General features: G+C 43.8%; 1 protein-coding gene across 4 annotated transcripts in view; it reads left to right on the top strand.

The window, feature by feature from the left end:
• RHOBTB1 (Rho related BTB domain containing 1) overlaps positions 1 to 22,229 on the top strand; it is an 84,797-nt gene that overhangs the window by 9,204 nt on the left and 53,364 nt on the right. Inside the window, exon 1 of one of the 4 annotated variants that reach the window (XM_084633937.1) lies at positions 15,526 to 15,701. The exons of the other annotated variants lie outside the window; for them this stretch is intronic. The gene's annotated coding sequence lies outside the window, so the exon portion shown is untranslated. Of the gene's footprint in view, positions 1 to 15,525; positions 15,702 to 22,229 lie in introns of those variants that run through there. 4 annotated transcript variants of the gene reach the window in all.

Below are 22,229 nucleotides of genomic sequence, written 5' to 3'. Positions count from 1 at the left end.
TATGCATTGGCTCAACTCTCAAATCAGTAGCTAAAATCTAACCTTAAAGCCCCGGAGAGCCCCTCCCAGCACATCCGTGGTGACATTTTTATAGTTAGAAAATATAAATGTGTAATAGTCTTACTGTATGTTTTGAAGTTCCTGCAAACAATATGTATTTTTATAGATGTATAACATGATAGTATGAATTATTATTAAAATATCATAAGAGCCTTCTCAATGTTATGGAATTAGTTATCAAGGTAAATTAAGGCAAATGGTTCAACTAATAATACCAGGTTAGTTATTATAGTGCTGCAAGGGAGACTTAATTTGTAGTAATTTCTTCCTTCCAATAAAATTCTTCTGCGGCTCAAGGGACCTTACTGGATACATACTCATGGCTCCATCCTCATCCACTCCATCCTCATTTTCTGTCTTGAAAGGACTCCTTGGTTAGCTGCACAAAATGCAGAAGAATATTTAAGCAGTATGTTCTCATGAACTGCTTGTCTCTCAGAGAGCAGAAATAGTCCATTTGCTCATTCATATCTTTGGATTTTACTGTTTGTAGAGCATATCTCAAATATTACATTTTGTACAGAACGTTAGAAATACAAATTCAAGTCAGGAAATATCAGAACAATGGTTTTTTGTGCAACCTTATTTCTGGCCCTTTGTAGGCATGCATTATGATGTAGTCTTTAATTACATGATCACATTCTATGTTATATGGGACCTTTGCTTCCTTATGTGTACAGGACAGCTTGTGAAGTTGTTCAGTATTTTTCTTTATGCCCATCATTGGATGGATAGCCCCAGGCCTTCCTTACTGCAGGCTATCCAAACCCTGCACTGAATACAGAATTAACTTCTTCATGGGTTTTTCTATGATGCTTGTAGTATCTGAGCTCACAAACAAGACTGAATTTTACCTTCACAACACCACTGATAGGTAGGGGAACAAGACTAACCCCAAAGGACTCTTCGTTGTTTTTGCTGATATAGACTAACATGGCTACCACTCTGAAACATGTGGAATTGAGGCACTGAGAGACTAAGGTTACAAGTTTTAAGTGTCCCACTAACTCTGAGTATCTGAATAACTGGAAGCCTAACTCAAGACACCCAGCAACTGATATCCCCTCCCTTCCCCCCAAGATACAGTATATCCAGAGCTCTCATTGATTTTTAACTGGAATTGTTAGTACTCAACACTTGTAAAAATGAGACACTAGCAATCTCAAGTTTGGTACTCACAATAAGAGGAGCACACAGTTAATGGAGATCTCTGAAAGCCTTGGTTTACATTGCTGGGCTGGCATGACACAGGACTCATTTCTTCTTGGTCCCAGACTTAACCATTTATTCCAGAGGCCGGGCATACCTCCAAAAGAGCCCAGAATCAGATGCTCATAGCTTTCACCTGGATGGCACCTCCTGAAAAGTCCAACTCAAGACTTACAGCCACACATGCATGCTTGATTGCTTCCTTCAATTTCTCTTCAGTCTGAAAGGAAGATAGCTCACACTTTGCTGCAGTCCTGTGGCCCTCTCATACTGCCGCTTGTTGCAGTTCTTGTGATTTCACAAGTTCCTCGCAATAGTGACACACCCCAGGCTTGGGTCTTCGATCGGAGATCCGTCTTCCTGGCTGTGTCACATGCACACACATTTTTATGCAGAATTTGGCCCTAAATAAAGAGGAATCCATGGAAACATTTCAATAAATCCTTTTCAGTCCTCTTTGGAAAGTGACACTGGACCAAATTTATCTGTGGGGCAACAACACTGTCTCCACTGGAAATACACCAGGGATGAATTTGACTCCTTTAATCCCCCTTTCTTTGTGTGTTTACAATAGTGGTTTCCACTAGCAACACTATAAAGGACTATCAAAATTTCTCTTACAATAACAGTACAATAGTGTTTCAGCCACAGACATGAATTGCAGCTAGAAACCTAATGTGAAAAATAAATTCATTTCAAGTATTTTAAGTCAGAGAGCAGTGGGGGGCCGGGGGGTGGAGAGGAAGGAGAGTGTTTGGTTTGCTCTTGTGACTCAAATATAGCTTAGTAAAATTTTGCAGGCAATTACTACTATTAACTGTTTGTTTGCATTTTTTGTCCAAATACATCTTTTTTGTAAAGAAAAGCACCTAGTAACATTCTTGAGATTTTTTTTTAAAACACATTATAAAACATACCTGTTCTCTGGCATTTTTGCCCGCGGGTGTGGGGCAGATGGTGCTATTAAGAGTATTTTTTTAAAAATATTTTCAATGTAGCTAACTTATTTTTGGTTTACTTTTGGGGGTTTTTTTATACTGAACTTGGAGACTACTGTAATGGGCTTATTTTTATAAATTCTGTAACTTTAGGAGTAAATAACTAGCATAATGCACAGTAATGTGTCAGTGGGACTTCCAAGGACTGATTAGTAAAGGAGAAATGGTGCTAGAGCACTTATTGTGATTTGGTTAAAGGTCCCTAAGTACACAATTAAATAGCAGACTATAGTTGCTGCAGTAACGCTTCATGCCTTAAATAATGTGGAGCTAAGGATGGAGCTACCCAATTACGGATAACTTTCCTTTCCCAGCCCTGCCCCCACACCCCAGCCATCCACATGCACAAAGTAGCAGTGTACTTCTCAAACTCAGTCACTTGCCTAATCTGCATTTCCCCCACTTTTGAGATGATGATGAAGGCAGCACTACAGAGCAGTGGGGTCTCCAGCCAGCTCTCAGTAAGCTGGGAGACTACATATATGTGCACAGTGGAAGAGAAATGCACTTGGCTGATGGCTACAAAATGGCAGCATCAATGTGGGAGAGAAACCGTACCCTTTCCAGTAATTATTACCCACCCATAGTTATCAGAAGGGGAGGAAGACCATGTGCGCATAAGGTACATTCTCTGTGCACGGAACTTAGAAACCCACCCTAGTCTCCTCCTCTCTTCCTGCAGCAGTTCCATGGGTATTACTGCAGCCCCAAGAATGTAATAACCTCTATAGCTCATGCCACAGGTGCAAGAATGGCTCAGAATAAGGTAAGTCACTTGCATGAGCTCCCCAACCATCTCCACAGCTCCCAGTTTTATTACAGGTACACAGCACTTCCACCACGTTGGCTGTATGTCAGATCCCTACCTCATAAGCTGAGGACTAAGTCTGTATTTTAAGACCCTGATTTAGATGTATATACAGTAGTTGTAGAATAGCTGCCTTGACAATACACTATAACCAGCTGCCTTAAATTAAAATCAGATCTAGACATCTAAAACTTGTCTGACCTGACCAATTGGCTTGAGCAGTTTTTCTTTCATACTGTTGTCCCTTTGGCCTGAGTGGTAAGCTACTATTTGGAGCCTTGCTTCCATGAGGAGAAGAAATTGGTACAAGTTAGGCATTTCTTAGGTGCAACTGTTTTTATTCACAACTTCCAAGTCTGCCTTTCCAGTGAGTCCTGTGCCACAAGGAGCTCATGATTGGTTTCTCTTGCTGTCTTTTTCCTCTCACACACATACAGCTTGCCAAGCAATCTTAGGCTATGTTTACACTTACCATTTAAAGCGCAAAAAGCCCCCCCCCCTTTTTTTTTTTTTTTGCACTAAAATCGCGGGAGCGTCTATAATTGTTAACGACTTTTTGCAGTGAAATTCAGAAGTTTCACCACAAAAAGAAAACCACCTTCACGAGAGGCATACAGCTCTTATTGCTGTTCTTTTTGCACTCTTGTGAAAGTGAAGACACGTTCTACCAGTGTAAATTCCTTTTGGCCTCTGAAGGATATCCCACAGTTCCAAAAGTGACCACTCTGGCCAGCATCTTGGCTGCTCTGATGCAAGATAAACGGACGTCTGCCCCTCCCCCTGTAAACCCCAGGAAGTTTGACGCTCCCTTTCCCTTTGTTTGTGGATGTGGCAGAGAGAGCAGCCAGACAGCAGGGTTGTTTTTTTTTTTTAAAAAAATACCATGAAAGAAACAAAGAAGTAATGGGGCTGCTGGGACATGAAGCAGGGCAGCACAGTGCACTTAGCAGGGATCCAGAATGTCTTCTGCTCACCCTGCCCCCCCTTCCCACAAGACCTATCGGGAGAGCTGCGCTGTGGGATAGCTGCCCTACAGCGCTGTTCTCGTCGGCGATGGAAGTGCTAGTAGTGTAAACACTCTCTGACGCCTGAGGAATTGAGTGAGTACACAAACCAGCGCTTTACTTTCAGCAGTTCCCTATCACAGCGCAAAAACTCTACAAGTGTAGACATACCCTTAGTCCCTGCATTTGCAACCAGTCCCAGGGAAACACCTTAAACCACACAGTTTAGCCCTGCTAAAGCTTTGTCTTGCAGTCAGTTGCCTTGGGCAGTAGCTTCAGTTGTCTCCTACTATCTCTCCCCATTAATGGGCTTAATTGCTTTGTCCATTTAGATTGAAAAGAAGGGTAGCGAGACTACCCATCCGCTTTCAGCAAGCCTATAGATCAACAACCCACTTGATGGCATCCATGAACATTTTCCAGCATAACAATACATTATGTTTGCCATAAAAGATGGCATCCTTGATTTTAAGTTAATATTTCCCCACATCTTACTCTTAAACAATGTTACAGAGCCCACAAAATTAGTTTTCACAGACCATTCACTCCCACCTCCCTCCCTTTCATATAAAGAGTTATATGGGAGATTTGTGCTAGTGATCTGTATACAGCACCTGAATACTAGCAAGTCCTGGGCAGGATGTACATGTAGAGATTTCTACATGTATATGGAATGTATAGAGAGATTACTATCTAGATCCATGTGTGCATACATGCACACACAGTTTACTAGGAACACTTTTCAAGAAATATTTCAGTTTTTAAATGTTGTATTGACAGTATTTCATATCCATCCACCTGTAAGGCTAGGCTCTCTTAGTATGAGGCATTCATGTATGCAGGTCTGAAGAAGACTTAAAATTCACTCATTTTCTTATCTCTAAAAAATTATCTGAAAGAGCTTTTCCAGTCATAATATTGTTGTTTTAAAGTACAATATCTTGAATCAAGAGCTAGAAGAAGGACAGTGTTGCCCACTGGGAAGCTCCTCCTCTCCAGTAATATAAAAACTCCCAATTCCAGCCCAAAGTGATACCAAGATATCAGCCCTTTAAACTTGCCACTGGTATGGAGTTGAATTTTGACCTACCAGCACCCCTGGCTAGTGTAATTATGTGGGGACAGCCCACATAAAGGATGTCAAAGGAGAAGGAAGTGCTTCTCTAAGAGATTGTTCTTTGTTGTTCTTTTCTTTAAGAAGACACCTATTAGAAATTGCTTCGAAGTGTGGAATGTTTAGAAGAGATCCTGACAGAGATGGATGAGTGAACAAAGTTTAGGGTAGATGGTAAAGTATATGATAAATGCTATTTCTTACCAGCACTACATATGGGATAGATGAATGGATAACAGTTTAGATACAAAGTCAGTGGAAATCCTGCCTGAGTAAGAAATTGTCACTGGGATCATAATTTCACATGTATGTAGCCATTAGAAGTGTATGTTTTCCTGTGAAATGGTAATAGAGAATTATTATAATGCTTCAGTGCTGTAAACATCATTCCCTGGACAAGAACAGTGCTGAAAGACAGACTGGGTAAAAGAAAAAAGTTCTGTGAATTTAATTTAATTCTTCTCATGCTGGCAAACTTCATTTATTGTGTTAAGCATATTATTAGACTTATTTTTAGTTAATGTAACAAGGCATACAGTATTCCAGCAGTTTTTTATTTCACAATACAGTAATAAAAATATTAACACAATCTGACATTCTCACACAATGAAAAGTCGCTGAAACTGTTGAAAACAAATACAATAGACATCCCTTGGAAAATTTAGAATGGCCTCCCTATGCTTTGGTGGAACCACTTTCAACCTTGCTCCCAGGCAAATGGCAAAATGACAAATGTTTGAGTGGAAAACACTCAAACTAACCTGATACTTGTTACTCAGAACTTGAACTAACGTGATCCATCAACTAATGATGTTTGCAATCATCCAGTGTCATGCTTTACGTACTAAATGGCCATGGCATGAACACAGAAATTTTTAACTGTGATACTAGAGATTTTGTTTAATAATTACAAAATATACAAGTGTGTTTTGCAGTTTAAAAACTGCAGATATTTGAATTATCAAGTAATAGTGCAGTGTAAGATAAATAGTATTTTATTATGATATATCGCAGATGTACAATTGATTTAGTACAGCATGGTCTCCATCTTAATCACTTAAAATAATAGAAATTAAAGACAATGCTCACCTGTTACCAGTGATGAGCTGCCAAAATCTTAACAACTGGTTCCCTATAAAAGTTCCAATTTAAGGGATGTGCCCCAGTATGTATTTTTTGTACCAACAGGGTTACATACGTCTGTATTTTCCCCGGGAGGAATTTTTAAAATTTAAAAATTCCTCCCGGACAGTGATTTAAGAACCAAAAAGCCTGTCCTGTCCGGGAAAATACGGATGTATGTTAACCCTGCCTAAAGTTCTTGTTTAAAAAGATGGGCCTGAACTAGAAATGAGCTCCATTTCACATGTGTGGGTCCCCGGGAGGGTGCTAGGGTGACCAGATGTCCCGATTTTATAGGTCCCTTTTGGGGTCTTTTTGCAGGCAGGGCAGGGGGAGTGACAGGGGCTGGCTGCAGGCAGGGGGCACAGGGCTGGCTGGAGGCGGGGGGCTGGCTGCAGGCAGGGGGTGGCTGGAGGCAGGGCAGGGGGTGCGGCAGGGGCTGGCCGCAGGCAAGGGGTGCAGGGGTGGCTGGAGACGGGCTGGTGTGGGCAGGGGGTACCAGGGGTGCGGCAGGGGCTGGCTGCAGGCAGGGCAGGGGGTGGCTGGAGACACGGGCTGGCTGAGGGCAGGGTGGTGGGCGCTCACGGGCAGAGCGGCTCAGAGCAGCCCAGGCAGCAGGACGCAGTCCAGGCCCAGCAGAGCAGCCGGGGACCCACCAGGCAGCAGCGGGAGCCCCAGGGCCAGGGGAGCAGCAACAGGGCTCGTGCCCAGGACCCACATGGCTCCCGCAGCGCAGCACCCCCAGAGGCCGGAGGAGAAATTGCATCACTTCCCAGCAGGAGCCCATGAAGGCCTCAGCGCCCCCTGCAGGGAAGCGGGTTAACCGGTTCTAAAACTGTTTCAAAATTTAACAGCTGTCGTGCGAACCGGCTCCAGCTCACCACTGCCTGTTACCCAAAACACCCAATACTAATGCAAGACTTGGTCATACAGTGTATTCTCTCCAGTGCTTTATCCAGTCTAGTTTTTAAATGAGATGAGCAATGGCTCTTCCATTGCTTCTCTTGGGAGACTATTACATAATGCATTCAGCTGTTCCTCTTGCTGTTCCTGATATTCAGCCAAAAATGTCTTTTGCTTAATTCATTCTGTTCTTCCTAGTTTATACTCGGACCACTTTAAACTACTCCACTTCCTTCTTGGCAGCAGGTTGTGCAACCCCCTCAGAAATAAATGGGACTGGGGCAAGTAAGAATGCCCCAATGTACAGACTGGACATTTGGGCCCTGGATAAGTGGTTAAATCTGCCAGCTCTGTATGGGGTGGACTTTCCAGGGCTAACTACTTAGCCCTTGCCTGGCAAGCCCTACTCATAATACAGTCTCAGGCTTACTTTGAATCCCAGTCTTTATTTAGAAATAAAACAGTAGGGGGTACTTAAGAACTGGAATGTAGAAGAGTAGATGGCAGGAGAAGTTCTAATGGCATAAAAGATGTGAGTAAGCGGAATGAGGATGTAGTGCCCCACCTTTAAAAGCTGTTGATTAAATAAGAAAAAATTCAAAGCTGGCATGCTAGAGGTGAATAGACTAACATTTAAGGCTTTATTAAAGCACAGCCCTTTGCTACAGGTTCAAAACTGCAGCATGCACATTCTAAGTATAAACTATAGCTCCAGTAGTCTCCCTTATCAAGATAATGTGGTGATTGGAATGGAAAACCAGTGGAAAGGAATATGAAAGTCTCTTCAGAGGAAAACAGTGGCACTTTGTGTCATTGATACTACAGTTCCAGTACGAGTCTGAGGAACTATTGAATTCTAAATCAAGTCATCACAATCTTGGACTCTATTTAGAATTTACTGAGTAATTCCTAAAAATAATATGGTAATTGCTAATCCATAAATTGCAAAATGTACTATTCTTTCAGAATGTCTTTTCCATTTATGCAGCTTGGCATAAATGGAAAAGACATTGTATGTATCACACATTTTGATGTCTCTGATAATTGAAGGAGAATTTCATGTTATACTCGGACAATGGATACAACTGTATCTAACCAGGTTACTTCGTTTTGTAATCAGTTTAGAATAGCTATTGATGTCACTGAACAAAAACAGTGTCCTTAGATCAGATGCTGAGCTCTGTCCTTATGACTCCAATAAAGGAGAAAATTCAGACTGCATGCAATATAGAACTGTTTTGCAAAGAAGGCTAACTGTGAATGTGTAAGCATTTGCTGTAGGAAAGGCAGAGTTCTGAATACAAACCAATTGATACAAAAGGTGTATTGGTAGGAAAAGTCTTGAAGGATGTATGTAAACACATATATTAAACACATTTAAACAAAATCTAGGGCTTTCATTCTCTTTATAATTTTTTTAATGGGTAAAGTCTAATGGAGAATATATCAACCTACTACCTGAACACAGGAAGAAGAGATGTAGTTAATAATGATTTTGATCTACCCACATAGTTAAAGCCTCAATGCCAAATTGCAAAAAAAAAGTAAGTAAAATTACGCAGCTCATTTAAAATATTTAACAGCCTGATTATTTAATTGACAAACTGGCAGTTGGCTGAAGCTATGTGATCATATATACAGTATGATGATGAAGTCCTTAAGTATCACAACCTAAAGATATATGTAGCTGCATATCATTCTAATATGTTCACAGGCATCTCATTCCATCATCTTCACTGAGAGTGGGTTTCAGTTAACCCAGTAGGTACATTCGATCATTATGAGACTGAGGCGGAGCACAGAATCTTGACTTTTATCTATACTAGACAGAACTTGCAGGTAAATTTATTTTAACTTACTGTTTCCATGCACACAAAGTTAGCATGGCTTGTAGAACTCTTGTAATTTAGACTGACTTTTTCAGGGCTTTTACAGGAAGATCTCTTCCCCATGGCCTCCTGGTACTGGGAAAAGAGGGACCCCAACCCATCCTTCACTTTGAAGTTGTAATCTCAGGCCCTCTGAGGTGTCCAGAACTGGAGGTAGGGTTAGTGGAGGGGGCTAGGGCCAAAGCAGATGGATGTTTTCTGTTAACCAAATAGGAGGAATCAGTGATAAATGCCAGCCAGATGTGTGATAAAGATGAGGAGATCCTGATTTCCTAGTGGCATCAAGTTAGCACTACAGACTTTCTGGTTGGTAAGATGCTCTGTAGCATGAATAATAATTAGCATCGGTGGAGTCCCTTATGATTCATGAAGGAGCACCAGTGCCTTGGAGTTTGGCAGCATAAACCAGTCTCACTGTTGCCAGACAGAGAATGAGGATATTTGTTTCCTTGAAGAGTTTTGCCGCTGACAAAGCTGGTGGGCTAAATCCTTGTGGTCCCCTCTTATCAACCACCTGCTTTTATCTCTGGGTGGCATTACGCCTGCATGGCTAGTTCTATGTCACCTGCTTCTAGCCCTGCCCCTCAGCATGGAAGGCATGTCAAGAGTGTGAAGAAAGCCTGAGCAGTAGAGGAGAGGGCATGGCCAGAGTGCACTGTGTTCCAGTGATTTTGGGTTGGTAGGATGGGCCCTTCCAGCCAATGCAAATTAGAGCAGCCTTGGGCTAAACTGGCCCCCCAGATCTGGGAGGGGCAAAAAGGTTATGGAAAACCACCTTCCCCCTTCACTCTACGAGCCATGCATAACTCAGGTGTACCTGAAATTCTTGGGATTTTTAATTGCCCAAAGAACTCCATGGTCTCAAAGAGTCTACATTTAGCACCAAAGTCACAAAAGAGATATTGGGAAATATTTACAGAGCTTTCCACATAGGATGATATTTTTAAAAAGTTGTTTGAATGGGAACTGTATACCAAAAAATCCTTTGCAGACAATTGGAATTCTCTGTGGGCGTGCATTCAAACCTTCGATTCTCTGAAAATCAGTATTTATTCTAGTAAGATAATGGTGCCTGGACAGATCATTTGACTTTTTAACAGCCTGTTACAAGTGCATACTGAAGGAATTATGGCACTTTCACACTTGTGGCAATGTACAATGAGTACTGTTTTGGAAGTCTATAAAAATTTGGTAGAATCAGGCTCTGGAGTTAAATATGAAGCTCAGTCCAATACCTAGGCTTTTGGGACTATATGTACTAATGGAATCTCTGCCCCCACCCCCCAAAAAAACCTAATAAACCATCTACCACTAATATCTAGACCTGCAATCTAGCAAAGCACTTAAGCACGTGTGTTTAAGCATGTGAACTCAATGAGACTACTTGTGCTCTTAAAGTTATTTATATGCTTTGTTGGCTCAGGGCCTAGAAACTATTCAGTATAATATTTGAGTCTCATTCTACCTTCTCAAAAAGTATGCTGCTCAGGTCATGATAAAACAGTGCTGTCATATGAAAGTCTGAGTGTTCAATGTAAATACTGTACATTAGGATTCACTGAAAGACTAAACTTGTAGTGACTTCATTAGGGACTCCTGCTGTCCTGGAATTATATTTTTTGCTCAGTTGTAGAGGCCGTCCATTGACATGTATGATAAGCAGTTATCCAGTTGTGATGGAATAATGTTTTTATGCAGTATTGAATGGTAATAGTCACTTCAGATGATAATACAAAAAACCACAGCATTACAGAGAAATGTGCAGCTACTTCACAGCCACAGAAGTACTTACATATTTGGTCCCCTTTGCTGCAATAAAAGTTTGATGTAGCAGGAACGGGGAAGTGGGGGAGCTTGCGGTTCACAAATTCCTTATCCTTTTCCAAGAAAGCAAAACAGTACCCCTACCAATTCCTCATATGGTTACATTCAGTCAAAGCTGGCTCTGCTCTAGTGCCTTATAAATGGTTTTTATTTCCCCTTATGCCTCTAGGAGGGCATCATAACAAGCTTACAAACGGCTCCAAAATTAATCTCCGTTAGAATGGGTAGGTGCTTCAGTCACAGTTCAGCCATTAGGACACCACCACTGAGCACTGCAGACCTACATCCTGATATCTAACCTGCTGACAGGACCAAGGCTCACATTGATTCCAGCGGTGATAACCTCGGAGTGTTTTAACCAATAGCCAGGGTTTTCTTTTGTCCGCTGTTCCTTTCTATCTCAATCACTTTTTGCTCAAGACTGTGGGCAGGAGCAGCCCAAGCAGTTTCACCAGCCAGGGTGGAAAAGGTTTTCAGCACCTCCCCACACCCTAGCTTAAAAAAAAGGAGGAGGAGGGAGGGCACTTAAAGAGCAGAAACATTTGGGCAATCACAATGAAGAGGAAAAAAAACAAAACAGTACACCACCCTGCTATTGCATCTCCTGGAAACTGATATCCAGGGCTACTGCCCTGTGTGCCCAACCCGAGAACTAGCCCTGACTGTGGGGAATAGGTGTTAGAGCGTAAATGGGGGTCACCCATAAGGTAAGATTGATCAGACCAATGGTCCACCTAATCCAGTATCATGCCTACCACACTGGCTTTATTCCAGATTTATCAAAGGGAGATTAAAACCCCATATAATGCACTGGCTGATCCTACCACATGGTAACAAAAGGGAAAATTCCCAGTTCTGATGTTTATGCACAGAAGCACATTGTCATTTTTATCTTTGTTAACTTCACTGCAGATGCTCCTTATATTCACAGGAATTTCAACTCTTACAATACTGAACAGCAGTGAATTTCACAAGTGATATTCTCATTTCTTCCCGTGGGACTGTACCTACCAGTTCTAAGTTTTAGTCTGCTTTTTTTGAAGTCCATTGTCCTTATTCTGCAAGTCTCACTCCTTCCTTTCCTTAGAATCATGAAATCTATCATTTTGTGATCACTTCCATCCACATTCTCTTCCACTTTTAGATTCACAACCAATTCCTCTCTGTTAGTCAGAATCAAGTCTAAAATGGCTGTTCCCCTGGTTACTTGCTTTGTCTTCTCAAACAAGAAGTTGTCCCTACCACATTCCAGGAACTTGTTAGACATTTTGTGTTTTGCCATGTTACTTTTCCAAAAGTGTCTGGGAGTTAAAGTCCCTATCATTACTACCAGGTCTTGTGTTTTGGATATTTCTATTTGTTCTAGAAATGCCTCATCGACTACCTCCTCCCATATTAGACCCCCTTACCATGACATTACTGGTAGTTTTGGTGGGGTTTTTTTTTAATTTTCACCCAGAGATTTTCAACGTGTTTGTCTCTCACTTCCTCTGGACCTCAGAACAAGTGTAGACATTCTTAATATAAAATGCTCCTCCCTTTTTTTCTGTCTGTCCTTCCTGAACAAGCTGTACCCCACTTATACCAATATTCTGGTCATGAGATTTATCACACCAAGTCTCTGTGATGCCAATTAAGTAATTTTGCTCATGTACTAAGACTTCCTGTTCATTCCCCATACCCCTCGTATTTGTGAATAGACATCTAAGATGTAGAACAGATTCCCCCCACTGTTTTCCTGAGGGGGAGAAGGGATTTGAACAGGGCTCTGCCACCTCTCAGGTGAGTGCTCCTAGGCTTTGGAACATTCTGAGGTAGGCTCCCCTCAATCTCTCCTATTGAAGTTGTTTCACTTTAATACTTCAATAATTGAATAATTAAATAATTGGGACAGTGAAAGAGTTACTATGACTGTGTAGCCTAGTGATTAGGGCATTCACCTGAGAGGTGGCAGAGCCCTGTTCAGATCCCTTCTCTTCTTCAGAAGGAGGTGGGATTTGAAGAGTGGGTGTCTCGCATCCTGGGTGAGAACCCTACCCAGTAGGCTAAAGGTTATAAGGGGAGCTCTTCATTTTGGCCCCTACACACAACTTAGGTGGTTGAATGCCAATCTTCCCCAAATTTGTGGATCACAAGCAAAGGTAGGCACCTATTTCCATGAGAGGGTTGGAGTTTAGCACACTCCCGCCTGGATGGCATCTGCTATAGGCTAGGTTAGGTGGTTCCCCACCTCATATGCTGGCTTTGTAGATTGCAGTCCAAGGCATGTATTTCTTCCCCATTCATAGTTAGGCACCTCAGCTCCTATACCCAGACTTTATGGATTGCAGTGTTTTTCCTGTGATTTTTCTAGGCACCTAAAAATTAAGTGCTGCAATGCTCAGCACTGCAACACCAAAGTCCCTTCATGGATTGGGGCCTCAGTGTTTTTTCTTCAAGTCCCAGCTCCCAGAATAGTATGACTATGTGATAACTTCAGATTTTATTTCAAACCAGTAACTGTCTAGCCCTTACATTTGCAGAGAAAAGGTTGCAAATGTAAACCCTGCATCCGATGAAGTGAGCTGTAGTTCACGAAAGCTTATGCTCAAATAAGTTGGTTAGTCTCTAAGGTGCCACAAGTACTCCTTTTCTTTTAATGTAAACCCTATTACTCAAAGGCAAAAATTTAATTTAAATCTCATTTTTAAACCAATTTCTTGATTTTTTTTTTATTATGACTCATGATTTACCATTTGGAGTTGACTGCAAGTCCATTATATTTGTTCAGATTTGCAAGATCGTACGTAGGATTTAGACCTCTTTTTAATTCATAAGGATCTTTCTTTACTATTTGTGTCAGTTACTGAGTTGGGGCTTGTCTACACTTGAAAGTTTTAGTGTGTGAAATGAAATCACAGTGGTGATTCCTAAATAACTCCATGTGTAGACAAGCCTTCAGTAAATACATAATTAATATTTGTAACATTTCATTCTAGGTTAGGACTACAGCCTCCTGTGGTATGGAATTGCAGACTATAAAGCTGCTTGACATAACTGTGCTCTGTCCAAAAGCATTATAGCCTGACCTGGTTAATGTGAGTTTGGCTTCTGAGCATTTGAAAAATGTAGTTGACTAAAGCCAAATGCAGGTATTGTTAATCTATTAAGGTGAAGAGTCTTTGTAAAAGGAGTTTAGAAGCTGTTCTCTAAAACTGATTGTATCATTATTAGAGGGCACTCCATTTCTATTAATCTCCAATTTGCTGTAATAGATTGTTTCCTTCCCTCTAGTAAAATTTGCATCAACATAGAGAAAGTGTTATTTAGCCACAATAGTTGTGCATATGCCTGTTACTCTAGGGGAAAGTGTTAGCTGCATGCTTGTGGAGAGCAAATGATTAGCCATTAGGTGTGAGGGCCACATATTAGCATGGTGCCTCTTAGTTTTGTAACAGCAATCATTTCCCATTAACAGGTTCTTCCTGAGTTCATTAAATTGCCTCATTTAGAGGTGTATTTGGTCCTCCTTCTGGACTGGAAATGGACTAGATGACCTTAAGAGGTCACTTCCAGCCCTACATTTATATTATTCATTTGGATAGAAAGCCTCAAATTTAAACTAACCACTTTACTATAGAGACAAAGTGGGTGAGGTATTATCTTTCTTTGGACCAACCTCTGTCTAGTGAAAGACAAACTTTAAGCTACAGCGAGCTTGGTGTAGTTCAAAAGCTTTTGTTTTTCATCTCCTCTACCTTGGCTCTCTAATATGCTGCGACTAACAGTGCGAACAATTTACTGTAGACTTTTAATGCAGAAGTGACGTGTTAATAAAAATTAAAGGGGAGAGATGTGGCCAAAACATCGCACCCGATACTGGTAAATTCAAATACTAAGACAGGGTGAGTACTGCTATGAAATGATCGGGTGAGAGCTAGGGCCGGTCCAAAGAGCACGGGGACTTGTACTCTTTTTTTACTTACGTGTTTGTGCCTGACAATACTTGACCTTTTCAACTCACGTGTGGGGAAAGGACATAGCGCGACCTCCCCTGGTTAGTCAGGAACCGGGGCATAAAACTATAAACAAGATCACCTCCTTGTATTTAAGAAGGAGGGGCGCGTGCAGCGCTCACAGGGGCGGTGTTACGCAGACTAGAGCCCGCACAATCAGCGGTGTTGCGGGCTCACTAAGCTGGAACGGGCTGTGCAGTTGTGCGCGCGCTGGTTGCGAGATGCGGCTGCACAATGATCCGTGCTTGCAGCACCCAGGCGAGCCTGGGGGTGCCCCCGTTCTTTGCACGGTGCCCTTCGGGGTGCGGACTGTTGCTCGGTGGTGTGGCTGCAGGCGCCCGGGAGTTGAGGGGCTGCTGTGCACGGTGGTGGCCAGTGGTCTCTGGAACGCCTCCAGCCTCCCTCCTCCCTTACACACAGACACCCGGCCCTGTTTTCATGAATGAAATCCAATGCTCCGCTATAAATAGCACGGAGGGGACAGACGTCACCAGGCGGAGAGTGGCAGCGGCTCCCGCCGCGGAGCGAGGAGCTTCGCTCCTGCCTCAGCCTCCTCGTGGGGCGGGCTGGGGAGGGAGGAGCGGGGCGGGAAGCGGCGCGCGCCCTGGCCGGACAGCAGCAGCGGTACAAAGGGGCGCGACAGCGCCATGCTGCCTCCTTGCAACGCCGCGGTGGCCCCTCGCCCGGCGCGCCCCGCCTGAGGAACAGCCGCCGCTGGGTCCGTCCGTCCCCCCTGCCCAGCCTGCGGGCGGCGAGGCAGCGCGGCCCCTCCCGGGTAGGTGCCGAGTCGCCCCGTGCGCGGTTGCCCTAAACTTCTCGGCACGCGGAGCCTCCCCGGCCGCCCACCCCGGCGTGTGCGGGCACAGCCCTGGCTGGCTCGGCGTAACGGAGCCTCGGCTGCAGGGCTGGCTCGCTCTTCGTCGCCCCCTGAGCCTGCCCACGACAGCCGGCTGGGGCGGGGGCAGGCCGGCGCCGGGAGGGAGCCCCCCGCAGGTGCACGGCCTCCGGGCAGCTTGAAGTGGAGGCGCTGCCCCATAGCAGAGGGTCCTGCTGTTGAGCAGGAAGGGCTCGGCGGGGCTCGTTTTCCCGCCAGTGAACGTGCCAAGCATAGGCAGAGGGGTGCAGTGCGGGCAACACCTGCTTGCACTTGGCACATGAACTGTAGCTTGCTAAGCAGCCTAGGGGCTGAAGGGTGGTTTTGTCCTGCTGTGTCTGCGGAGTCTGTTGTGGGTTGCTGTGACAACAGCTGGAGGCTGCCATGAGGGGCTTGCACGGCACAGATTATTTGGTGTCTGATCTGGCAGAGCCTGGTCTGGGGAAAGGTACCGCTATAAACTGATTATTAGGTTAACATTATGGCAGTTTGTCTCCCTAGCCTGGCAGCAAACATCCAGACTAAAGAAATGTCCAGTTATTGAACTGGTGCAGGGTAGACACGCTGAGAGTTCAGACTTGACTTTCACTGGTCAAAACACCAGCTGTGTCTTTGGAGCTGGCCTTACACAACTGCTTATTAAACAACAATATCCTTGAAGTTCTACATATGGTTACAGAGAGAACTACAAAGTGACCCCAAAGTCTTCTCAATGGCTCTGTTCATCCTCAGCTTGTGTACAATTCCTGGACATTCAGCTGAATCAAAGCCAACCATTCAGCCTGAGGTGGAAATTACTTTGTTCAGCAAGCTCTCAGATATTTATCAGGTTCAGAACTCTTTCTAGGAAAAAGGCTTTTGGGGAGAATCCTGCCAAATAGTGTGAGGTCTGGAAAATGAGCATGGACTATTTTCAGTATAAAGATTAGTAGAACAGAGCATATTAAATGTGAGTTACATTGCGGGGGGGGGGGGAAGGGATGCTGGTGGACATACAGTATTACCCATGGAAAGAGAATTGGTTAATTTCTGCTTTATATTTTCTGCACTTCCTGTATGCCTGGTTCTGCAGTCATTGTACATGCAAATTGCCAGTTACCTCATCAGGAATTACACTCATGCTAGGGATGCAGAAATGGGCCTATTAACTTTTTTAAAATGATTATTTGGTGAACTGAGTGAATTCATATAGCGGAGTTCCCAATGATAGTAAATATTTTTGGGGGGAAAATCAACTTGGGGCCCTCTACTAGCTCTGGTAAAGTTCCTTTTGCTGCTTCAGGGTACTGTGTTTGGATCCCAGAATGGAAATGATTTATAGTCCGGTGCACATACCAGAGAGGGGGAGACCCAGGATCTAGTCCCCCTGCTCCAGTCACTCTTTCTTTATACGGAGTGCAACAATTTCAGCTGGAGAGATTGAGGGAGCACCACATCAGAATATCCCGTGGCTCAGTGGTTAGATCACTCTCCTGAGAGGTGGGAGACCCCTGTTCATATCCCTTCTCCATATCTGGCAGAGAGGGGGGAATTGAACCTGGGTTTCCCACATCCGGTGTAAGAGCTCTAACCACAGAATTAAAGGTTATCGGGTGGACAGCGTTTCTCCTCCAGCCATTTTGTGTGGAGTGAGGCAAGGGCCTCTGCTCCACTTTGTCATATAATCACCTCCTCGTGATCAGAGTCTTCCAGAAGTGATCTGTTGCTTAGGTACCAGCTCACCTGGCTAACTGTTTCTTCTGAGTAGTAGCCAACTCTTTGTCCAAAGGTGCTCTGTGTGAATAGAGGACCATGAAGGTTTAACAGCCCTCCATTTTTAGCACAGTGTCATTATCCCTTGTAGGTTTCAGAGTGGTAGCCATGTTAGTCTGTATCAGCAAAAACAACCAGGAGTCCTTGTGGTATGCCAACATTTTTATGGCTGACTTAGAACAATGCTTCCTCAGCTTTCATCCCCTAGCCCCCCTACTCTACTTGCGCTACACTGATGAAATCTTCAAAATCTCTACCCATGGGAAGGAGGTCCTTGAGGAATTCCACCAGGATTTCAACAATTTCCACCCCACCATCAACCTCAGCCTGGATCAGTCCACATAAGAGATCCACTTTCTGGACCTGAAACCTACTGACCACTATACTTACCTCCATGCCTCCAGCTTTCATCCAGACCACACCACATGATCCATTGTCTACAGCCAAGCTCTAATATACAACCACATTTCCTCCAGTCCCTCAGACAGAGACAAACACCTGCAAGATCTCTATCAAGCGTTTTAAAAACTACAATACCTGCCTGGTGAAATGAAGAAACAGATGGACAGAACCAGAAGGGTACCTACTACAGGACAGGCCCAACAAAGAAAGTAACAGAACGCCACTAGCCATCACCTAGAGCCCCCAACTAAACCTCTCTGGCGCATCATCAAGGATCTACAATCTATCCTGAAGGACGATCCCTCACTCTCACAGACCTTGGGAGACAGGCTAGTCCTCGCTTACAGACAGCCCCCCAACCTGAAGCAAATACTCACCAGCAACCACACACCACACAACAAAAACACTAACCCAAGAACCAATCCCTACAACAAACCCCATTACCACCTTTGTCCACATATTTATTCAAGGGACACCATCATAGGACCTAACCACATCAGCCACACCATCGGAGCTCGTTCACCTGCATATCTACCAATGTGATATATGCCATCATGTGCCAGCAATGCCCCTCTGTCATGTACATTGGCTAAACTGGACAGTCTCTACACAAGAATAAATGGACACAAATCGGACATCAATAATTGTAACGTTCAAAAACCAGTAGGAGAGCACTTCAATCTCCCTGGACACTCAATAACAGACTTAAAAGTGGCAGCTCTTCAACAAAAAAAACTTCAAAAACAGACTTCAATGAGAAACTCCAGAACTGGAATTAATTTGCAAACTGGACACCATCAAATTAGGCCTTTAATAAAGACTGGGAGTGGATGGGTCACTACGAAAAGTAATTTTCCCTCTGCTAATACTAGCACCTTCTTGTCAGCTGTTGAGAATAGGCCACTTCCACCTCAATTGAATTGGCCTCGTTAGCACTGACCCACCAGTTGGTAGGGCAAGTCCCATCTTTTCATGTACTGTATATACAGTAACTCCTCACTTAAAGTCATCCCGGTTGACTTTGTTTCTTTGTTAAGTTGCTTATCAATTAGGAAACATGCTCATTTAAAGTTCTGCAATGCTCCCTTATAACGTTGTTTGGCAGCCACCTGCTTTGTCCACTGCTTGCAGGAAGAGCAGCCCGTTGCAGCGAGCTGGTGGGGGCTTGGAACCAGGGTGGACCAGCAGCTCCCCACTCCCCTAAGTTCCCTGTACAGCAGCCGCCCAGCAGGCTACCAGTTGCTGGCAGTTCAACTGCCCCTCTCCCCACTGCCATGGGCTGCTCCTGCCCTCTGTCTTAGAGCTGCTCCCGGGAGCCTCCTGCTTGCTGTGCAGGGAGGGGGGAAGAAGGGGGCTAATGTCAGGGTGTCCCCCTCCCCCATTCCTGCCCCCCGCTTACCCCTTCCTAGAGCAGGGTGGGGAAAGGACAGGGCTCAGGATGGAGAGATGCTGCTGGCCGCAGCTGCTGTCTCAACTTCCTGATTTTTTTTTTAAAGGCGCAATGCACCTCTCTCGCTCTCTCTCCCACACACAGGGTGTGTATCTCTGTCTGCCATGCTGTCTCCCCTCCCTCCATTTGTGCTGCCTTGTAGAGTGTGAGGCTACATTAACAACAATGTGTTAACCTTTGAGGGCTCAGACGAATGCTAGTTCATCATTTAGCAGTAAGGCATCCCCTGGGAAATATCCCACCCTCTAACTTCACCACCTCAACCGAGCTTCACAATCATCATTGCTGTGTACAGTATTAAATTGTTTGTTTAAAACTTATACTGTGTGTGTGTGTGTGTGTGTGTGTGTTTGAGATATATATATAGTTTTTTGTCTGGTGAAAAAAGTTTGCCTGGAACCTGACCCCCCTGTACTTACTTTAATTCTTATGGGGAAATTGGATTTGCTTAACATTGTTTGTTTCGCTTAAAGTCACATTTTTCAGGAACATAACTACATCGTTAAGTGAGGAGTTCCTGTATATACTGCTTACTGTAGTTTTCACTCCATGCATCTTATGAAGTGGGTTTTAGCCCACGAAAGCTTATGCCCAAATAAATTTGTTAGTCTCTAAGGTGCCACAAGGACTCCTCATTGTTTTTTACTATCCCTTGTAGTTTCAGTCAAACATGGAGGTAAAAAGACAAGCAGATAAGCTCCTCATTCAAAATTGAGTTTGTAGTTAAGGAAATATATATGCATGATATCAAACTGGAATTCATAAATTGTACAGAGGTAGATTCCCCAAATTGTCACAGGGTCCTGTAGAGATACAGCAAAGTACTAATATAAAAAGAAATAGATATCTCAAGAGAAATTAGCCCCACCTCAGTGAGTTTTGTAAAACTCCTGCCATGTTAATACCCCAAACTTTGCTATAGTACAATGGTTCTCAACCATGGGTACACTACATGCCCCGGGGGTACACAGAAGTCTTCCAGGGGGTAGATCAACTCATCTAGATATTTGCCAAGTTTTACAACAGGCTACATAAAAATCACTAGCAGAGTCAGTACAAACTAAAATTGCATACAGACAATGACTTGTTTATACTGCTTTAAGTACTATATTTTAATTGATTTATTTTTGAATTGTATGGTAAAAATTAGAAAATAAATTTTTCAGTAATAGTGTGCTGTGGCACTTTTGTATATTTGTCTGATTTTGTAAGCAAGTAGTTTTTAAGTGAGATGAAACTTGGGATTAAGCAAGTCAAATCAGACTCCTGAAAGGGGTACAGTAGTCTAGAAAGGTTGAGATCCACTGCAATAGTACAGAGGTGGGTAAACTACGGCCCACGGGCCACATCTGGCCCACCTGCTCGGCCCCTGAGCTCCTGGCCTGGGAGGCTAGCCCCCAGTCCCTCCCTCACTGTTTCCCCATCCTACGCAGCCTCAGCTCAGCGATCAGAGGGCGGGGAACAGGGGGGTTGAATGGGGGCTGGGGTCGGGTCAGGAAGAGGGGGGGTTGGATGGGGCGGCGGGGGACAGTCGGGCAGGGGTTCCAGGGGTGATCAGGGGACAGGGAGAAGGGGGGGTTGGATGGAGTAGGGGTTCTGGGTGGACAGTCAGGAATGGGCGGGGGGAGTTGGGTGGGATGGCAGGGGGCAGTCGGGGCGGGGAGCAGGGGGTGGTAGATGGGACACCTGCCATGCTGTCTGTCTGCCATGCTGTCTTCCCTCCCTCTATTCGTGCTGCCTTGTAGAGTGTGAGGCTACATTAACAACGAGTTAACCCTTGAGGACTCAGCCAATTGCTAGTTCATCATTTAGCAATAAGACATCCCCTAAGAAATATCCCACCCTCTGACTTCACCACCTCAACCAAGCTTCACAATCATCATCGCTGTGTACAGTATTAAATCGTTTGTTTAAAACTTTATACTCTGTGTGTGTGTGTGTGTGTGTGTGTGTGTGTATATATATATCTGGTAAAAAAAATTTCCTTGGAACCTTTCCCCCCTCCCCCTCCAGTTTACATTCATTCTTATGGGGAAGTTGGATTCGCTTAACATCGTTTTGCTTAAAGTCGCATTTTTCAGGGACATAACTACAGTGTTAAGCGAGGAGTTACTGTACTAGACATTACAAGCAAAATTGTCCACTGACTTTCGTTGCTGGGTTTGCACAGGGTGTAAGTGCACAACGTAGCCCTGAGCCTGGTAATATGATTGACCTAAAGTCAGCCATCACAAACCCCTCCAAGTGCTAAATATTCCAATGACTACGCAGGTCTATTGGGTTATTCCTGCCATCATTTAGGTGCATTGCTCATTATTTATATTTCTCTTATACACTTAAAAACAGGAGTGAATAAAACAGTAGCTAAGGTTTTTCCAAAACATTACTTATAAAACAAAAGGAAAAATATGAGAAATGTCACTTAGAGCTCAGCAACAAGGGTGAATTAGCATTTGAGAACAGAATTTTGCTCAAAATCTGCTGAGGATCTTCAGAAACTCCATGCTTTGGCTACTGCTATCCTCTGTTGTATTAACAGGGGCCAATTAGAAGGGGTTGATATAAGATAAAACATTCCATTATTAATCTAACATATCTTCCCAACAGCCTAATTTAATATCTTCTAACTGGTCTCTTCTTCAGTACAAAATGACAGGTTTCAGAGTAGCAGCTGTGTTAGACTGTATCCGTAAAAAGAAAAGGAGTACTTGTGGCACCTTAGAGACTAACATGTTTATTAGAGCATAAGCTTTTGTGAGCTACAGCTGACTTGCATCCGATGAAGTGAGCTGTAGCTCACGAAAGCTTATGCTCTAATAAATGTG

Source organism: Lepidochelys olivacea, assembly GCF_965140295.1.
Source record: "Lepidochelys olivacea isolate rLepOli2 genome assembly, chromosome: 7".
Classification (NCBI taxonomy): Eukaryota; Metazoa; Chordata; order Testudines; family Cheloniidae; genus Lepidochelys; species Lepidochelys olivacea.
This window is presented reverse-complemented; position numbering and strand designations above follow the sequence as displayed.